General features: G+C 36.9%; 1 pseudogene; it reads left to right on the top strand.

Moving 5' to 3' along the window:
- Positions 1–14,751: 14,751 nt before the first annotated feature.
- On the top strand, positions 14,752–15,151 carry LOC118729659 (annotated as a pseudogene).
- The last annotated feature ends 4,439 nt before the right edge of the window (positions 15,152–19,590 follow it).

Genomic DNA, 19,590 nt, shown 5'->3' with positions numbered 1-19,590 from the left:
ACATAAATAAATGGAAAGACATACTGATCTCATGAATTGAAAGGATTAATGTTATTAAAATGACCATACTGCCCTTGCCAGTGTGACTCGGCTGGTTGACCTTCAATTCACCAAAAGGTTGCCAGTTTGATTTTTAATCAGGGTCCATGCCTCGTTGCAGGCTGATTCCCTGGTAGGGGTTTGTAGGACGCAGCTCATTGATGTGCTCTCACATCAATGTTTCTCTCTACCTCTCCCTTCTCCTTTCTGTCAAAATCAGTAAACTGTATTTTAAAAATAAGAAAAATGACCATGCTACCCAAAGCAATCTATAGATTTAATGTAGTCCCTATCCAAGTACCAATGCCATTCTTTTCAGAACAGAAAAAAAGAATCCTAAAATTTATATGAAATCACAAAAGACCACAAATCTCCAAAGCAATCTTGAGGAAGAACAAAGTTGGAGGTATCATGTTCCTTGATATCAAAGTATATTACAGAGCTATAATAATCAAAGCAGTATGGTACTGGCACAAAAACAGATACACAGATCATTGGAACAATTAAAAGCCCAGAATAAACCCTCACTTATATATTAGTAATCAGTTAATCTTTAAGACAAAGGAGCAAGAATGCACAATGGATAAATGACAGTCCCTTTAGCAAGTGGAATTGAGAAAACTGGAAAGATACACACTAAAAGTTGAAACTGGACCACTCTCTTACACCATATACAAAAATAAGCAAAAATTGGATTAAAGATTTAAATGTAAGGCCTGAAATCATAAAAGTCCTAGAAGAAACCATAGGTAGTAAACTATTTGCTATCAGTTTGAGTAATTTTTCTTTGATTATGTCCCCTCAAACAAGGAAAATAAAAGCAAAAATATACAAATGGGACTTCATCAAACTAAAAACTTTTGCATATCAAAGGAAATCATCAACAAAACAAAAAGATAACTTACTGAATGAGAGGATATATTAGCAAAGCAAATGACATAGCCAACAAAGGTTTATATCCAATATATTTAAAGAACTAATACAACTCAAGAACAAAAAAATAAATTATCTAATAAAAATGGGCAGAGGACATGAAGAGAGATTTATCCAAAGAAGACATGTAGATGACTAATCAACATTTAAAGATGCTCAATATTACTAATCATAAGGGAAATACAAATTAAAACCATAATATCCCACACAGTCAAAATAGCTATTATCAAAAAGTCAACAAATAACATGTGCTGCTGAGGATGTGGATACAAGGGATTCCTTGTGTACCATTGGCGTGACTGCAAATTGGTATAGCAATTAAAACAGATCTTTAAAAAAATGAGAGAAAAAAATCTAACATACAACCTATTATAGCATTTCCGGTTTTGGGTAATTCAAAGAGAATGAAAACACTAATCTGAAAATATATATGCATCCCTATGTTCATTGCAGCACTATTTACAGTAGCCAAGATATAGAAACAACCTATCGATGTGTCCATCGATACATGAATGCGTAAAGAAGATGTGGTATGTAGATACATGCAATGAAATATGCAGCAATAAGACCGAAATCTTGCTATTTGCAACAACATAGATGGACCTAGAGTACATTATGCAAAGTGAAGTAAATCAGGTAGAGAAAGACAAATACCATATGGTTTCACTTATTTATACAACATAAAATCAACAATAACAACAAGTGAACAAACGAAATAACAGGCACATAGAAACAGACCAAGAGGATGGCTGCCAGAGGATAGAGGTATAGAGGGATGGGTTAAGAAGATGAAGAAAAATATGGTCAATAACAGTGTGTAATTTTGGATGGTGGAAGATGGTTACTAGACTTAGTGAGGTGAGTATATTGTAAGATATATGAATGTCAGATCATGATATTTTATTCCTGAAACTAATATAGTATTGTATGCCAACTATGCTTTAACTTAAAAAAAAAGAAAAAGAAAAAAAAAAGCTGGTTGACATCAGCATCTTACTTCTGATGCACACAGTACCAAATGGTCTTTCTGCTCTGCCTCCTGAGTAAGTGATGCAAGTTTTTGAGGTTATTGACTTCACAAGCTTTGTAATGAGACTGCTCAACCGGGTGGGCGACAATTAAAATTAAACAATAATAATAATAAAAAAAAGAACTTCCAGCATCTACTCAAAAGCTAGTACCATTTAACACGCCCATCTAAAGACAATGACTTAACATATACTTGCAACAGTACTTGCGAAGTACTTGGTGAAGCATAACTTTTCAATTAGATCAAATAATTCGTTTTATATTACTTTAACTTCTAATTAGTTGCGAGTTTTCTTGTACATACATAAACAAAGCAGTGGTGGTTAATATATTGGTTCCATTAACTGAAATAGAACTTTGAAATTAGCTAAATGAGGCCAGTTTTATGTTGCTCTCATTAAAGGCCTGAACATAGATAATGAGTTAGGTTAATTTTTTATATTATGCCTATTGAAGTAGAAGTCGTAGTTATCCAAATTTATAAATATTTATATATATACAAAGAATAATTAAACTAAAAAAGTATTTTGTTTGGAGGCTCATCTTGAATACAAAATAAGTACTTTATCAGGGCATAATGTGCTCTTTTTTCTTTTCTGATCAATGTCAATTGGGTTTTAGTATATTTGAGGATCTGAAGAACTATGTTTTAAATTAATTGTCATTAAATGGCAAGAACATTTGCAAATGAGTTCTCTAAAATTTCAGCAGCATTTTGTTCAAAAGCGTTTTAAAACCCCAAAGCAAAGTATTCCGTGAATGAAGTCCCAGAACACTTCAGCTTTTGAAGCTTTTATTAAATTGCTATTTTTGGAAACAAAATTTGTAAACTGGAAGACATTACAATTTTTTGCTTAATAGCAAGGGAGTAATTAAACAAATTGAATAATAAGAGCATAAATGGTATACAGTATTAAAATTTGAAATTCTATAATTATTCTGTAGGATAATATTTTCAAACTATCTGTGATAAAAAGAAATTTTTGTTTTGAACAATTCTTTTTAAAAAATATATTTTATTGATTTTCCACAGAGAGGAAGGGAGTGGGATGGGTATTGAAAATTGAATGAGTCCATTTGAAACGTTGATGAGAGAGAAACATCGACCAGCTGCCTCCTGCACACTCCCTACTGGGGATGTGCCCGCAACCAATGTACATGCCTTTGACTGGAATCGAACCCGGGACCTTTCAGTCCACAGACTAACGCTCTATCCACTGAGCCAAACCAGTTTCAACTGTATTGAACAATTTTTCACAAAATAATACTTTGGGAAGCTCAGTAAAAGTTAACAAAAAAATAAAATGGACAAAAGAGACATATAAATTCAAACCTACACTTTTAACATTAGCTTATGTGGACATAAAACATTTTATAAATATAATTAGAACAACCATAACAGAGAAAAAGAAAAAAATTACAATAATTATAAAAGTTGTTCATTGAAACTATGGCATATAAATAAGAAATTATTCATATAGACAACTAATATATAGAAATGCTACTAGATACCTAACTATACTGCAGAACTGATCATTCTGCAATGATAATAACATTTTTGGTTTAAATACAAATTCCTTATTAAACATTCATATGCATACTTTCAATGAACAGCACTACATAAATCTTTAAAACTTTTAATATAACAATTGAACTTGCTTCTTGATTATTTGTCTAAACTAGGTTGGATTGACAGCAATGTTACTTGCAAAAGATAATATATGTCTAAACCACTTTCCTTTTCCATTAGTATAAAAACATAGATTTCAGAATAGTCATGAGGATGTAAAGTGCAGCGTAGAAAATATAGTTCATAATGTTGTAATAACTATGTATGGTACAAGTTGATATTTCTAGTACCTGATATTTCTTGCTTTCTTGGTCTTAGATGAACTGATCATATAAGCGGGTGTTTATTCTAGACTTTTAATAGTTTTTGTAAAATATCTGATTGTCTAACCATTATGCAGTACACCTGAAACTAATATAAAATAATATTGAATGTAAACTGTAATTCAAAAAAAAATTGAGAGAAAAAAAATACAACCCACACATACTAGAGTAACCAGAATCACGAATATGTCAATGGGAATGGAAAAATAAAATATGTATCTATACTAATAAAAGCCTAGGTGCACCCTCTCATGGCACCCTCGCATGGCATCCTCGCATCATCATAAGACGGCTGCCCCCACATCATTACAAAATGGCCGCCACAAGATGGCCAGCAGGGGATGGCACTTGATTTTTTAAACTCTTACCTAAAATCAAGTTAGGGGTGACCAGGCCTACAGGGGAGGGAAATTGTGGGGGAACAGGCCTGCAGGAGAGGACAGTTATGGACAATCAGGCCTGCAGGGGGAGCAGTAATGCATCTATCAGGCTGGCAGGGGAGTGGTTCGGGGCGATCAGGCTGGCAGGCAGAAACAGTTAGGGACAATCAGGAAGGCAGTCAGGCAAGAGATTGGGAGCCAGCAGGCCTGTATTGTGAGAGGGATGTCCGACTGCTCATTTAGGCCGGATCCCACCAGTCAGATGGGAATCCCTCGAGGGGTTGCAGATTGGAGATTGTACAGGCTGGGTTGAAGGACACCTCGCTCCCCCCTTCCCTCCTCGCATAAATTTCATGCACCAGGCCTCTAACACTAATATATATATATATATATATATATATATATATATATATATATATATACATATATATATAATTTTTTTTTGAACAAACTCATTATAATTTTTTTAACTTTTACCTAAAATCAAGTAAATGATACTATGTTTTCAAAACTCATACCTAATCATTCATGGATCAGTTATCACAATTTTACCTAATAAAAGGGTAATATGAAAATTAACCATCACTCTGATAAAAATATGGTGGTGCCCATAGTGGCCAGGGCTTGACACTGGCATTGTAACCCTGGCAATGAGGCCAGCTTCCCAAGCCAGGTGGAGGGAGGGAGGGCCTCTCATCAGTGGGCACAAACCAGGGGTGGTTGAGGCTTGGTGCAGGCCCTCACCCCAGTGGACTGGGCTTGGCAGCAAGCAAGCAGCGGAGAGCTACCAAAGGTGGTGGGTGTGGTCGCCCAGCTGCCATGAGGCTGGATTATGGCTGCTGGGACCTGCGCTGAGGTGACTAGTAGTGCGGACAACTGCAGGGGCGCAACTGAGGCTGGGAAGCTGGGAGATGTGGGACTGCAGCCCAGAAGGCAGGTGCCGGAGGACCTGGCCAGCACTGAAGCTGCTTCCTACAAGATGTATCCTAGCCTAGGCATGTGGGAAGTGGGTTCAGAGAACCTCTCCCTTTGCAATGCCCAGAGCCCAGGCTGGCCAGCACTCCAGAGGAGACCCCTGCCAGGATTGAAATCATGGCCCACCTTCAAACAAAGCTGCAGTGGCTGGAAGGGCCAAGGCTCAGGCAGCCATGGGCAGCTGGGAAGGGCTGAGGCTCAGACCAGCAGCGGAATAAGGGATTGGTGCCCCCAGAGGGAGGCCAGACTGATGGCAAAGGCACAGGCAGTTTGGGGTGATCAGGTCGATGGGGGAGGGTAGTTGGGGGCTTTAAGGCCAGCAGGCGAGGGAAGTTGGGGGTGATCAGGCCTGCAGGGGAGGGCAAGATAGGAACAATCAGGCTGGCAGGGGAGTAAGGTAGGGGCAATCAGGCTGGCAGGCAGGTAAGGGGTTAGGAGCCAAAAGTTCTGGATTGTGAGAGGGATGTCTGATTGCTGGAAGTTGGACATCCCCTTAGGGGCCCCAGATTGGAAAGGGTGCAGACTGGGTGGAGGAGCAATCCCCCCACCTGGTGTACACATTTTGTGCACTGCGTCTCTAGTTTGTTTTATAAAGTTATAAATTTATTATGAAAGGAATTTATTATGCAGGATCTTCTTGTGATAGTAAATAAAATTCAAAACATTTCATCAACTTTATGAGGTATTTGGTGATAAACTTTTGATATTGTACACTAGTGTCAAGATGTATAGTATGCAGTGTTATCATTGTTTTTGTTAACTCAGTAATCACTTATATTTACCCATTTATTTTTTTTGTTGCTTTACATTTCTCCTGAATGAGTTTCCTTTTGAAATCATTTTCCTATACTTGAAAAGAGCCTTTAATACTTACTTTAAAATAAATTAACAAATGTCTTCATTTTTTTTGGAGAATCATTTTGCTGGGTAAAGATATTTCTTATATATGGTGAATGGAACTACCGATTTATATGCTTTTTAAAAGGCTTATTCCTTGAAATTCCAGAGGATTCTCCTCTGTATCACCACATTATAGATCATTTAGACAGTCTCAAAGAGCAGACACACTTTTAAGACTTCTGCAAGGCATCAGACTCCTCATGGTCCAAAAATGTTATCACTATTGCCAAGATTTAGAGGACTAAACCCATCAAATTCAGACTGACCTAACCAATCCTTTACCCAAAAATGTACAATATTCTTTGAAACCAATACCAGAGGAAGGATTAAAACCCACAGAATAAACACCAATAAAAATCAGATGTAATATATTTTGCCCTATCCCTTGAGTTACTCTGAACATGCCTTAGGCAAGATTTCAAAATGCTAAGGCTATTAATAGAATTATTATACCTCACTTTCCAGATTTACTTGATCCTCTGATAACTTCTTATAGTCATCAACCAATATTAGTAAGAGATTCATTTTCTTTGCATTGGCCACTTCTTGTACCTACTGGACCCCCACATTATTCACCCTAACTTTTAGTCATGAGAGAAAACAAAAGGATTTTTACCCTGCAAGATCAAATTGGTTCTGCAAAGAGCACTACTTCAATGCCCATTAAGACCAGGAATGCAATAGAGTTAAGAATAAATCCTGGGGTTATTTTTTTTTTTCCTGCACAGTTAACTTTTTCTCCTCAGAGACTCTTTAACTGCTTTATAGGAACTACTCAACTGCAGGGAATCTTCCCTTCCTCAAACAGGTAAAAAATTGGCACACCTGTCATATTAAATGGCTACTACAATGGCACACAGTCTGTGCCCCTAGGACACAGACCATTTTATTATATGGAACCAGTCTTTTGCTTGTTCATCATAAGCAAGCAGCCTCTTGTAAAACAGGTCTCTTTGCAGTGTATGCCCAGGAACTTGGAAAATGAAGCCATGTAGGCTACTCTGGAGAATAACTCAGAGGAAATATTAATTTACTTTTGTATGTACACCATCCAATCTACAGTTTTTACAGAGATGTTTCTATAATTGGAAAAAGTGGTAAGAAATGTATATAATTGGACAGAGTGGTAAGCAGTCAAAGCGTAGCTAATATTATAAACAATTCTTCACTACATAGCTCTTGAAGTTCATAAGAAAAATCTGAACTTTTTGGTCCAAGTAGTAATGATCAAAGTGATAGCTTTAGATTTTCTATTACCTTCTCAGTGCAGTGTCTGTGTCATTACTAACATTTCTGTTACACCTGGGTACATAGTACTGGGCAAACAGAACGATTCATCTCTAAAAAGAAGTCCACCTGACTCCTTTTTAAAAAAGAAAATACACTTTTATCGATTTCAGATAGAAAGGGAGAAGGAGAGAGAAATAGAAACATCAATGATGGAGAGAATCATTGATAGGTTGACTCCTGCATGCTCCTTAGCAACTCCCCTCCCACCCAGGGGATGGAGCCTGCAATCTGGGCATGAGCCCTGACTGGAAATCAAAATATGACCTCTCCTGGTTTATAGGTCCACGCTCAACCAACGAGCCACATGTGCTGGATAAATTCCACCTGACTCTTAAAAGTAGATACAAATAGACTCTGGGATGAGTTTCCTTGCTTTGTATTTTAATCATCATTCTGTCCTCAGTCCTTGTGAGTTTTATAATTGCTAGTTGTAGACTTTCCAGAGTCTTAAATGCTTCTGCATAGCCATGTCACATCACATGATCCAACAATTTCTCATTTGATAAAAAGAGTAAAAAGGACAGACCCTGGCCCAACCCAGATTGTTGTTTGTAGTTTCCAAAATAATGTACTATCTAGATGCTTTGAAGGTAATGTAGATATGGAATGAAATACTTTTCTACCTGCCTCTCTAGCCTGGCTAATGGTTGGTCAGAGGAGGGGGTTCAGGAGAGACTAATATTAGAAATAATCACCCCTATGAGATATGCAAGATTGAGAACAACCACCCTTATTAGTTAATCACAATTAGAACCGCACAATGCCATATATCTTGCATAATACTTCTTATCTCAGAATATCATTTAGTTTGTACTGATAACCACCTTAAAAAACCAATCAATCCAGAGGCTCACTTTGCTTCTGATATCACTTTTGAACTTCCGAGTCAATTCATAAGCAGTAAAAACCCATGTTCTCTTTGTTGATGAAGATGCCTTTTCAGAATTTTCCTTGTTTTGTTGTCTCTTCCTATAATATGTCATTAAGACTGTAATTATTTATATCATAGCAGGTTTCTTTGAATAAGATATTTTTTACACATAAAATATAGAAACACAATGTTGGTATGAAATATACCCAATTATGTTACAGATTAATACAAATGTGTATGGCGTGAAAAAGAAACAAATGATCAAGCAGACCCTAAGAGTCTATAACCAGCAAATTGATTTCCTATTATAAATCACCAAAATACTATGTTGTTTGGTAACTGTGTAGCACTCTTCCTCAAAAGAATTCAAGAGCCTTGAAAATGGCATTTTGAACTATTCTAGTAATTATTAGTAGTACTGAGTTATTATCAGTGTGGAAATTTAAAAGAACATCCCAGAATAATGTAATGACATTTGGAAGTAATGAGCAGCACTAGAGAAACAACGTTGAATTGAAAATAGCACTGACAATCCGTAACAGTGACACTCAAGGCAAGTCACTTAACTTTACACCTCAATCTTCTCATGTACAACAGAATAATAATGTCTGTCATGCTTAATTGCAGGTGCTACTCAAAGAGCACAATTAAATAATGAATGTGGAAAGAATTGTAAAATGACAAAGTACTATGCAAAGTTAAATGATTGTGACTGTGTATATGCTTTAGGCTTTATAGAACAGATTTCATCACACCTGCCTACTATGCTATCCCCATGTTCACTCAATCAATTTTTCCACACCGAAAAAATAAAAATTTTACAGAATTTAGAAAAATTAAATCTAGATATCATGAATTATAGATCCCATTCAAATGACTTATTTACTTGAATTTGAACCAGTGGTAGGAAGTAGGGTTGAGGGACCAGAGGTGCAGCATAGCAAATCAACTTCAATAAATGCCAACACTGAGAAATCAACTTCTCTAAATGCTTTGGGTAGCTGCATGAATAAAAAACAATTCATTTAAAATGTAATTTTGCATGTGATTAATTTATCATCCAGTCTGATTGCCTGTGGTACATTTTTATAATTATAAATCGAATGGAGAATAAAAATAATTCAAATAATCTTATTGGCTAAGGCTCAAGGCATTAATTCAGTTTATAATAGCAATAATGACCTCAGCCCAGGACATTTCCAGGCAATTAATGACTGGATGGAGTTAATGGCCCGAGTTTCAGCCAAGGACCATCAACTCCTCTTAGCTAGTCATCAATCCTCAGAAAATGCCCAATGCTCAGAGCACAGTCAGACCTGTTCAGAGTTTGACATCATCCCAACTTTTTATTTTCAAGTAAATTTGTTGCTCTACTCTATTTTCTAAAAAATCATTTTTTCTTGTAAACTAGGTAAAAATAATTGATTTTTTTTCAAGAATGAGGAAAGGTAGATTTAGTTAGAAAACAATTCATGAACAAAGTAGAAATTAAAATTCTCAGTCATGTTAAATTGCAGAATAATCTTAAGACAGAATGTCAGAGAACACGAGTTCAAATCTCTGTTCTTTCTATTATTAATTGTATAACTTTGAACAATTTCTCCTAAATCTCTGATACTCATTTTACTCCTCAAAAATAGGAATAATATCTATCCAATAAACTTGGCCTCTTCTTGAATTGTGCCCCTATGATTTATTCATTTTTTTATTTTTTTAAATTAATTGTATTGGGGTTACATTGGTTAATATTATGTAGGTTTTAAGTGTACATTTCTATGACACATGATCTGTATATTGCACTATGTTTGAATAATAAATTGTCATGAAATATAACAACACACAGCCATAATACATTAAGTAGTATGGTAATATTGAAAAACAGGGTACAGATCCACAATACTAGACATCCATTTTCCAACTTTACAAATGCTTCAAAATCAGTCCTATTAGGGATAGTTGGGGTGGTAAGCTAAGCTCCCATTTTTGTGCATTTGTTTTTTCTCTCCCAGAGGGAACATCAGAATTTATGTGTATTCTACAGATTTCTGATTTTTACCTAATAACTACCTTGTTTGACTTTACATCCTTTTCCAGGATGAGTAAGAGACACGCAGAGAGAAACATGACTTTTAATATGCAGAGCTACCACATGACAATATCATCAGTCATTTCAAGCTCCTCTAGTATACTTCACATATTTTTTTCCATGTCGCAGGAGGCATATGAAACAGATGACCTGGATCAGCAGCATGGCACATGCAGGCTCTTTATGAGCCATTCAAGCAGAGAGAGGGATTCGCTAGCCAGCCTATCTCTATGGGGGGCCACCAGGATGTTGCTCACCCCTGGGGTCAGAGCCTATAGGAAAAGCACTGTAATATCTCATTGAGTTTGCCTCCCACCAGGCTCACTTCTCCCTTCCTCTTTCTTCTTTTCTTTGTTTCTTTGTTTCTTTCTTTTTTTTTTTTTTTTTTTACAGATTTCTTTGTTGTTTTAATCCATCATGGAAAAGACAGAAGTCATGAAATGACAGTGTATAAGTGGCCTGTATAGTCTGGGTCACTGACCTAGAAGGCATGAACTCAGACCACCTGTGACTGTTAGTGAACGAGAAGATGCCTTCATTCTGTGATCACACATGTCCTTAGTTCTGTCCTGGCTGAACTTGTTACCTTCTAGTCATTATCTATTTGAAAAGGCAAACTTTTAAAAAATCCATATTATTGTCAAGTGGACAATTCACTATCATTATTACTAATGTCCACAACAGGCCTCATGCAGGCTCTGAAAATCACTGTCTGTGCAAGGAGAGAGAAAGTCCCTTAGTAGTTGGACACATAGCTCCCAGAGGGGATTTCTCAGTAGGACTGGGAAGTATGTTGCCTGGTCATCAAAAATGACTGATGATAGGAATAATCAAAATAATGTTAATAACAGTGCACTTGTATAAAGTAAAGGAAAACATTGTATTTCCATGTTTTTTTACTGGGATGGTATCAATCATTAAAATCATTCATTATTCTCCTGTCAAAAAGTAGACATGGAATAACAAAATTCTCACAAAGAACACATGTCTTGATGGTTTGGTATTTGGTGGAGGAAATAAAAGTCCAGAATATGACACTTGCTGGTTTGGCTCAGGGGATAAAGCATTAGTTAGCCCAAGGATTGAAGGGCTCCAGGTTCAATTCTGATCAAGAATATATATTTTGGTTGCAGGCCCACATGTGGGATGTGACCAATCAGTGTCTTTCTCACATCCCTGTTTCTCTCCCCCCGCCCATCCATATACCTCCTCCCTCCCATTCTTTCTAAAATTCAATGGAAAAATATCCTTGGGTAAGGATTAACAACAATAAAAGTCCAGAATATGGGATGCTGCACAGGCGTTAATGTTCCTCCCACCAGGGGCCACATGCAAGTATGAGACAACCAAAGTATTAAGAATTATTTACCAGGAGCAAGAAAATACTAAAAATATGACTCATCAAGTTTTGCTAAGGTAAATTTGAAGTGCAGGAATAATACACCTTTTAATTTAATCAGAACCTTTATTTATACAAATTAATACTAAAGTTGTCGGCAAACTAGTAAGTTTTACAGAATAAAAATAATTTTAATTTGAGAAAAAAGCAGTAATATTTAGGTCACTTTTATAGGAAGCAGCTGACGATCTATGGTGAGTCCTACAGAATGTAACTAGATAATTGGCTTAGGACCAGATTTTCTATGCTGGAGTTCAGCAGGTTTCAGGAATCTTGGGCCCCATTTAGCAGAGCTAAGAAATGAACTCATGTCAGTCTTGACACAACACCTATGTGCTTCTGTCTCACTATGGCCCATATGCTAAAATCTCTTCCTATGATTCCATGCAATGTGCTATTTCACACAGATTTCTCAAACCAATTAAATGTGCAAACAGGAGAAAAGCCAATTTACAGTTTTCCCCATTACTAACATCTATCTAACCTGTTCAACTATAAAAGAAGACAGCACACACCTTCCCAAAACTCTGATTTAAATCTAATCAGAGATTAGAATTTGAAATATTTTTTCATCTAAGGAAGTCTGAAGCTTCAATCAGAAAATGGCAAAAGAGAAAAAAATGGCAAAGAAGTGACATCAATACCCAAATTGCAAAGCATGTTTTAAAAACACTCCCCAAAGAACATTTAAACAGTAATAATCAAGATCAAGAATCACTTTTGCACGTAGCATAAAAGTTGTATGAATGTGAATTAACTACGCATGTAAAAAGAAAAGTCATGCAGCTAAACACTACTCCCAATTGAATCCAGGAAAAGGAAGAAAGAATTAATGGCATGTATACTGTGCTGGGTACCATATTGATAGTCTCTGTCCTCTCAGATCTTTGAATTAAAGGCTCTCTAATATATGCTTATCTTGTGAACTCCTATATTTAAGTTCCATTAAAATTATACAGCAAATGTTAATCAACTGTTTCCTTCCATTCACTGGGAATATGTTACACTAGTTATTTCTACAGATGCTTATGAGCATGTACAGTGGGGTTGTTTTACATTTAGAAATCAGAGTTAGGAAACTCATGAGTTGCAAAGTCACCTATCAAATGAGATGCCTTTTTATTCTCTTTTAAAATAAAGGTTTCAGGATGTTATGATGGGACATGCCTCAGTCTATTCCCACTTTATGAAACAGATTGACACAGATGCTCCTTCTAAGGTCAGTTGATCATTTTAAGATGTTGTCCACACTCTTTAGAGATTTAACAACAAACTAACCCTGAAACAGAAGTAGGGGATTCTCAGATTTATTCCCCAAATCTGCAAAGCAGTTGTTCAAGCTGCTTGCTCTTCCCCCTACAAGTACTTGTATATGTAGTGATCATGTTGTTAAAACATAACGTACAACTGATCCAACTATTAATATAGCTAAAATAGGGACCAAGATCTATGTTCTGACATTAGACTGAACTATGCAGAGGATGGGAGAAGGATTACAACTTTTCTTCCTTCCAGTTAGTAGCAGGCTGAACTCAACAGGGTTTCAAAATAGACATCATTAGCACATTACAACAGGTCATCTGTAAGTGCTAAGGTATGTATCGATAAATGGTAATCTCATCCAAGTGGCCACTCTGACCATAGCTTCCTGACTTCAAAAATGTTAAAAAATGTCAGTTGCAGAAAATGATTCAAGTCTATATTTTCTCCTATCTGGGAACAAAGGCCACCCATTTTCTTTCTAATAAGTGGCACATAACTTATGGCTGCATCATAAGAAGCACGAGGGATACTGTTACTGAACTTGCATTAGAACATGTTTCAGATTTCTAAAGAGTGGCAATGCTATGAAAAGTGATATAGAAGGGAGCCCCCTGCAAGAAAGTCAAAGACAATAACTTTCACTGGGTTGAGAATGGACTAAAATTCAAGATCATGGTTTACCATTGTAGCTCTTCACAGTAAGATATCGGTAAGGATAATTTGATACCATGCTATAGGATAAAAGTATTTCTCCTTACCACATTATCTTCAATAACAAAATCTTATAATTTGACAGGGCACTTAGGTAAAAGACTTAAGGCATTATGTTATAGGTTTTTAACCCACAGTAACCCTGGTTTCAACATCAGCCACCTACTATAATGTCCAAAATTTTCTTGGAGCAGTTGAGTCTTGATGTAGGCAAGAAGGCATTAGGAAAATTGAATGTTATCTGACCAGGGAAGTCTATCATGCTTCAAAAGTGGAAAAATTGGGTATCTGAAGAGCAGCATGTTGTCTATATAAGACATCACTAGATAAAAATCTATTCCAAATTCAGTGCCTGAAAACCACAATCATTTATTTGCTCACACTCATGCCTTTGTGCAGGTTGGGTAGAAATCTCTTGTTTCCATGTGGAGTCTGCTGGGTTGCTCTAAAAATTATAGCCAGTGGAAGTTCAACTGAGTGCTGGAATATCCAAGATGGTGTCACACTCATGTCTGATGAATGGATAGCTGGAGTGTTCAGGGGCTCTTAGGACATCTCTCTGTCCATGTAGTCTTGCCAGCAGGGTAGCTGGAACTTTTTACATGATGGGTCAGAGCTCCATGAGCGTGAAAGCAGAATTTCCAGGTTCCTTAAGGCTTAGGCCTGACACTGGTACAGTGTACCTTCTATTGCATTCCCACAGGGCAGAACAACTCACTAAGCCAGCTCAGATCCAAAAGGAGGATAAATAGGCTCTGCATATAAAATTCAATAGTCACTCAAACCTGACAGAAAGTAGTTCAGAAAGGAGGCCTAAGAAAGATCTGAAGATAATTATCTTTCCTCTCCCCCCAGTGTTTCAGACTTCTGGCCAAACTTAAATCTGGCCATCTACAACCTCATTTATGAGAGCAACAAAGTATAGAACAATAGTAGCAAACTACAGTCCATGTCAACTGTCTTTGTAAATAAAGTTCTGAGGCCCAGTAGAATGGCTCCTGTAAAGAAGGGTCATGAGAAGAAGGAAAGCCATTCTGCCATCAATAAGGTGGTGATCTCAGAATACACCAGCAACATTCACAAGCACATCCATGGAGTAGGTTTCAATGAGTGTGCCCCTCAGGCAGTCAAAAAGATCCAGAAATATGCCATTAAGGAGATGGAACTCCAGATGTGTACATTGACACCAGGCTCAACAAAGCTGTCTGGACCAGAGGAATAAGGATTGTCCCACACTGTATCAGGGGGCAGTTGTCTAGACTAAATATTGAAGATAAAGATTCACCAAACAACTCTATGCATTAATTTCCTACATACCTGTCACCACTTTCAAAACTCTACAATTAATCTGAATGAGAACTGCTGATTGTCAAATAAACTGAAGGAAAAAAGTTTTATTGAAACACATCCCTCCTCAGGCATTTATATGTTGTTTATGGCTGCTTTTGTGTTATAAAAGCAGAGTTGAGAAGTTTCGACAGAGACCATGGTGGCCCACTAATCTAAAGATGTTTATTTTATGGCCTTATTAGTTTACTAGGGCTACCACAACAAAGTAGCACAAACTGGGCGGCTTAAGAAACAGAAATTTATTTTCTCAACAATTCTGGAGGCTAGAAGTCTGAGATAAGCTGTCATAGGATTGATTCCTTTTGGATGCTTTGAGAGCAGAGTGTGTTGCAGTCTGCTCTCCTTGGCTTATAGATGGCCATCACCCTGTGACTTTACTTTGTCTTTCCTGTGCATGTCTGTGTCCAAATCTTCTTGCCTTAGAAGGAAATTTAACTAGGGACTACCCTGATGGCTTCATTTTTACTTGATGTTCTCAGAATGTATTGGGGTTGGTGGAAAAGACAGTTTAAAGCCATAACAATGGCTTTCACAGAAACAGTTTGCTGACCCCTGAAAAAAGAAGAAGGGGGCAAATCTAGTGTTTAGAAACCTTCGACTCTAATTTCAAGTCTGTATCATACTAGCTGGTATCTTTGGTGCTTTGAATAAGTCACCAAAACTCTATTATTCTCTTTCTACATTAGTAAACTACATTCAATAGTTGTTTGACTTTATGATCAAATTGGGATGCTATGTAAGAAAATAGCATGGAAAATGAAAGTTGTTTCATTATTTACTATATATACTTTGAACAATTTATTTTTTCCTCAAATCTTTATTGTTAAAGTATTACACATGCCCCCCCCATCCTTTGTTCTCCATTGAGCCCTTCTACTTTGCCCCTGCCTCTACCCCAGGCCTTTACCACACTATTATCTATATCTATGGGTTATGCATATATGTATACAAGTTCTTTGGTTTAATCTTTATTATTTTTATATTTAAATATATATATTTGAATTAATTTATTATAAAATAAATTTGAGGCCAAAAAAGAAGAAGGCCTTAATAGGAAAATCAGCAAAATGTTTATAATACTGATTTCTTGAAGGATTAAAAATGGCAGCAGCATGGACATGCTCCCAGGAACAAAATGGTATTATAACTAAAATACAGAAAAATTTCCTGAATAATCAATGGAAAACTCACAAGAGAGAATGCTGATACCTGAGGACCGAAAGTTGAGATCACATAGAGACTGGTAGGAGGGGCAGAGGCATGAAAGGGCTGGCTGGGTACCCACAGACAGAAACTGAAGTTTCAGAGATATATCTCAGCTCTGGGGGGTTGGCACTGAGAACTCTGAGATCTAACCCCCAAGCTGGGCCTCCTACAAAACTGAGGAGGGTACCCATATAACATCTGGCTGTGAAAAGCATCAGGTTGCTGTCTGGCAGGGAGTAACAGCTGGAAATTCAGGCACCCTCTTAAAGGGCCAACACAAAAAAATTCCCTGTGGAGTCACCAACCTTATGCTCTAGCAGAGGGAGGGTGGAGTGTACTAGAACTGTGAGAGCAGAAGCCAGGAATGGTGACTTGGGTGGTAGAGTTCAGAAGACAGATACCCCAAGTTTCCTGGGTCGAGTCAATTCCTCATGCAGCAGAGGACATTTTCCCCACATATACATTTGCCATTTCAGGATGGAAGACAGTTGGTACACCCTATTAGAAAACACCTTGCCCTGAGGCCACTTAAGAGGTTAAAAATAGCAATTAGCCTCCAGTCAGAAGCAACTGCCTCACTCTGTTGAAAAAATCTCTCGCCATACCTGAGGATGCTTGCCTGGAGAAGAGGGGAGCAATTCAAGTAGGAATCCTATTAGTCTCTAGGCAGAGGCAGTCTCCTGAGGCTTTGAGTATATGCCGGATATAATTAATCAGAATCAGCCTTGAACACTGTCCTGCACTAGAGATTGAGAAGTGTAGATGATCTATCTAATACGTACTAGTCACAAATCCAAACAGAAAGCCAAAATGAGGAGACAAAGAAACAACCCCCAAATAAAACATAAATTTGAATAATTTACTTTTTTTTTTTTTTTCTATTTGAATTTGAGCTTGGCCTTTATTTAGTAGGAAGTAAAGTAGTGATTTCCTCCTGGATGAAGAAGAAAGTAGCCCCTGTGCTCAAATTTCTACAATGTTTCAGAATCATGCTGCTCAGCATATACTGACCTATAGTTTTCTTGATTTGTGAAGACTTCTTCAGGAGCTTTTGATTCATAATTTTTTCTCCTCTGTCCCCCTGGTCCTTACATGCCTACCTGGTTTAACCATTGCCTTGCATCACTTCTTTGGTAACTTTAGCTTGAGAACTTGAGGCTCTAGTTTAATTTATAATAGTTCTAGAGCTTCATTTTCATTTTCTTTGTGTGTTTTTACACCGAATAGCACAGCAAGAGTCTCTAACTCCTGCCTCACACCTGAGAGAGTTTCTAGAATTAAATTGTTCTAAGGCTGACCCATTCTAGATCTCTAGTTCTACAGCTCTAATATCTACCTGTATTTCTGTGTTCTACCTCCACACCTTCAAATAAGAAGCTAAAAACTATCATACTTTTTCCTTTGATATGTACTTAGATGTGTCATATTATTCCTATTTAAGGTAGAAATTCCTAACTTTCCTATTTGTGTTTAGACCTTATAATGTTGTTAGGTAAGAGAGCAAGCATTAAGCCATAGATTTCATAGGATGAACATTATTGGTAGTTTGTCCACTTATTTGTGATTAATTTTTTTTAGTTTGTGTTTTTTAATTAAAATTATTTTTTAAAAATTTAGGAAAAGGGTATCTTATATAATAAGTAGGTAATATGCAAAATGACTGTTGCACCCTTGTACAAGATGGCTGCCCTCATGTGGTCACAAGATGGTCACCACAGATGGCCAGTAGGGGAGGGCAGTTGGGGTGACGAAGCCTGCAGGGGAGGGCAGTTGGGGTGACCAGGCCCACAGGGGAGGGCAGTTGGGGGCAATTGGGCTGGCAGGGGAGCAGTTAGGCTTCAATTAGGCTGGCAGGAGAGTGGTTAGTGAGTGATCAGGCATATCAGAAGTGGTTAGGGGAAGACATGCAGGTAGGCAGGCAAGCAAGAGGTTGGGAGCCAGCAGTCCTAGATTGTGAGAGGGATGTCCCAGATTAGAGAGGATGCAGGCTGGGCTGAGGGATATCCCTTCCCCCCAGTGCACAAATTTTATGCATTGCTCCCCTAGTACATTGTTGTAAAAGGGAGATAAATTAAATTCCAATCTTGTTGCCCATATAAGAAAAAGCCTAAAGAGTTCATCACCACTAAATCAGTATTTTACAAGAAATGTTAAAGGGACTTCTTTAAGAAGAAAATAAAAAGTAAAAAATTTGAATAAGAAAAATTAGGAAAGAAAAAAATTCTCTTTGACAAAGGCAAACAGTAAAAGCATGGATCCAACAACTATAAAGCTAGTACAAAGATTAAAAGGCAAAGTAAAAAGATTATATGTAATTATACCAATAAATTCAGAAATATACAAAATAAGTAAAAATTAATGACAAAAAACATGGAGGGGATGAGTAAACATTGTAGGGTTCTTAAAATGTTTTCAAACTTAAGTAGTCATCAACATAAAATAGACTGCTCTAAATATATGAAGCTCATAGTAACCAAAAACCAGAATCATGTAAGATATAACAACAAAAACAAATCCAAACATAGCACTATAGAAAGTCAACATTTAAGAAAGCACTAAAACAAACAATAAAAAAATCGAAAAACAGCTGAAACTGGTTTGGCTCAGTGGTAGAGCATTGGTCTGCGGAATGAAAGGTCCCAGGTTTGATTCCGGTCAAGTGTATGTACATTGGTTGCGGGCACATCCCCGGTGGGGGGTGTGCAGGAGGCAGCTGGTCGATGTTTCTCTCTCATCGATGTTTCTAGCTCTCTATCCCTATCCCTTCCTCTCTGTAAAAAATCAATAAAATATATTTTAAAAAATTGAAAAACAATTAATAAAATGACAATACCTATATACCTATCAATAATTACTTTAAATGACACTATAGTAAATGCTCCAATAAAAAGACATGGAATGTCTGAATGGATTACAAATCAAGATATATATATGCTGCCTACAAGAGACCCACTTCAGACAGAAAGACACACAGAAAAAGTAAAGGGAGGAAAAAGGATATTTTATGCAAATGGAAATTTTTAAAAAGCTGGGGTAGCGATACTTACATGAAATGAAATAGACTTTAAAACAAAGGCTGTAATGAAACAAGTGAAAGGAATTTCATTATGATAAGGGAATCACTCCAACAGGAGTACATAAATATTTATGCACAAAAATAGGAGTACCTAAATATATAAAACAAATATTGATGGACATAAAGGGAAAGATCAACAGTAAAAAAAAAAATAATAACAGGGACTTTGACACCATATTGACATCAATT

The sequence above is a fragment of the Pipistrellus kuhlii genome, unplaced genomic scaffold (assembly GCF_014108245.1).
Source record: "Pipistrellus kuhlii isolate mPipKuh1 unplaced genomic scaffold, mPipKuh1.p scaffold_m20_p_3, whole genome shotgun sequence".
In the NCBI taxonomy this organism is placed as follows: Eukaryota; Metazoa; Chordata; class Mammalia; order Chiroptera; family Vespertilionidae; genus Pipistrellus; species Pipistrellus kuhlii.
The sequence above is the reverse complement of the archived record's forward strand: the minus strand, read 5'-3'. Positions and strand labels throughout refer to the sequence as shown.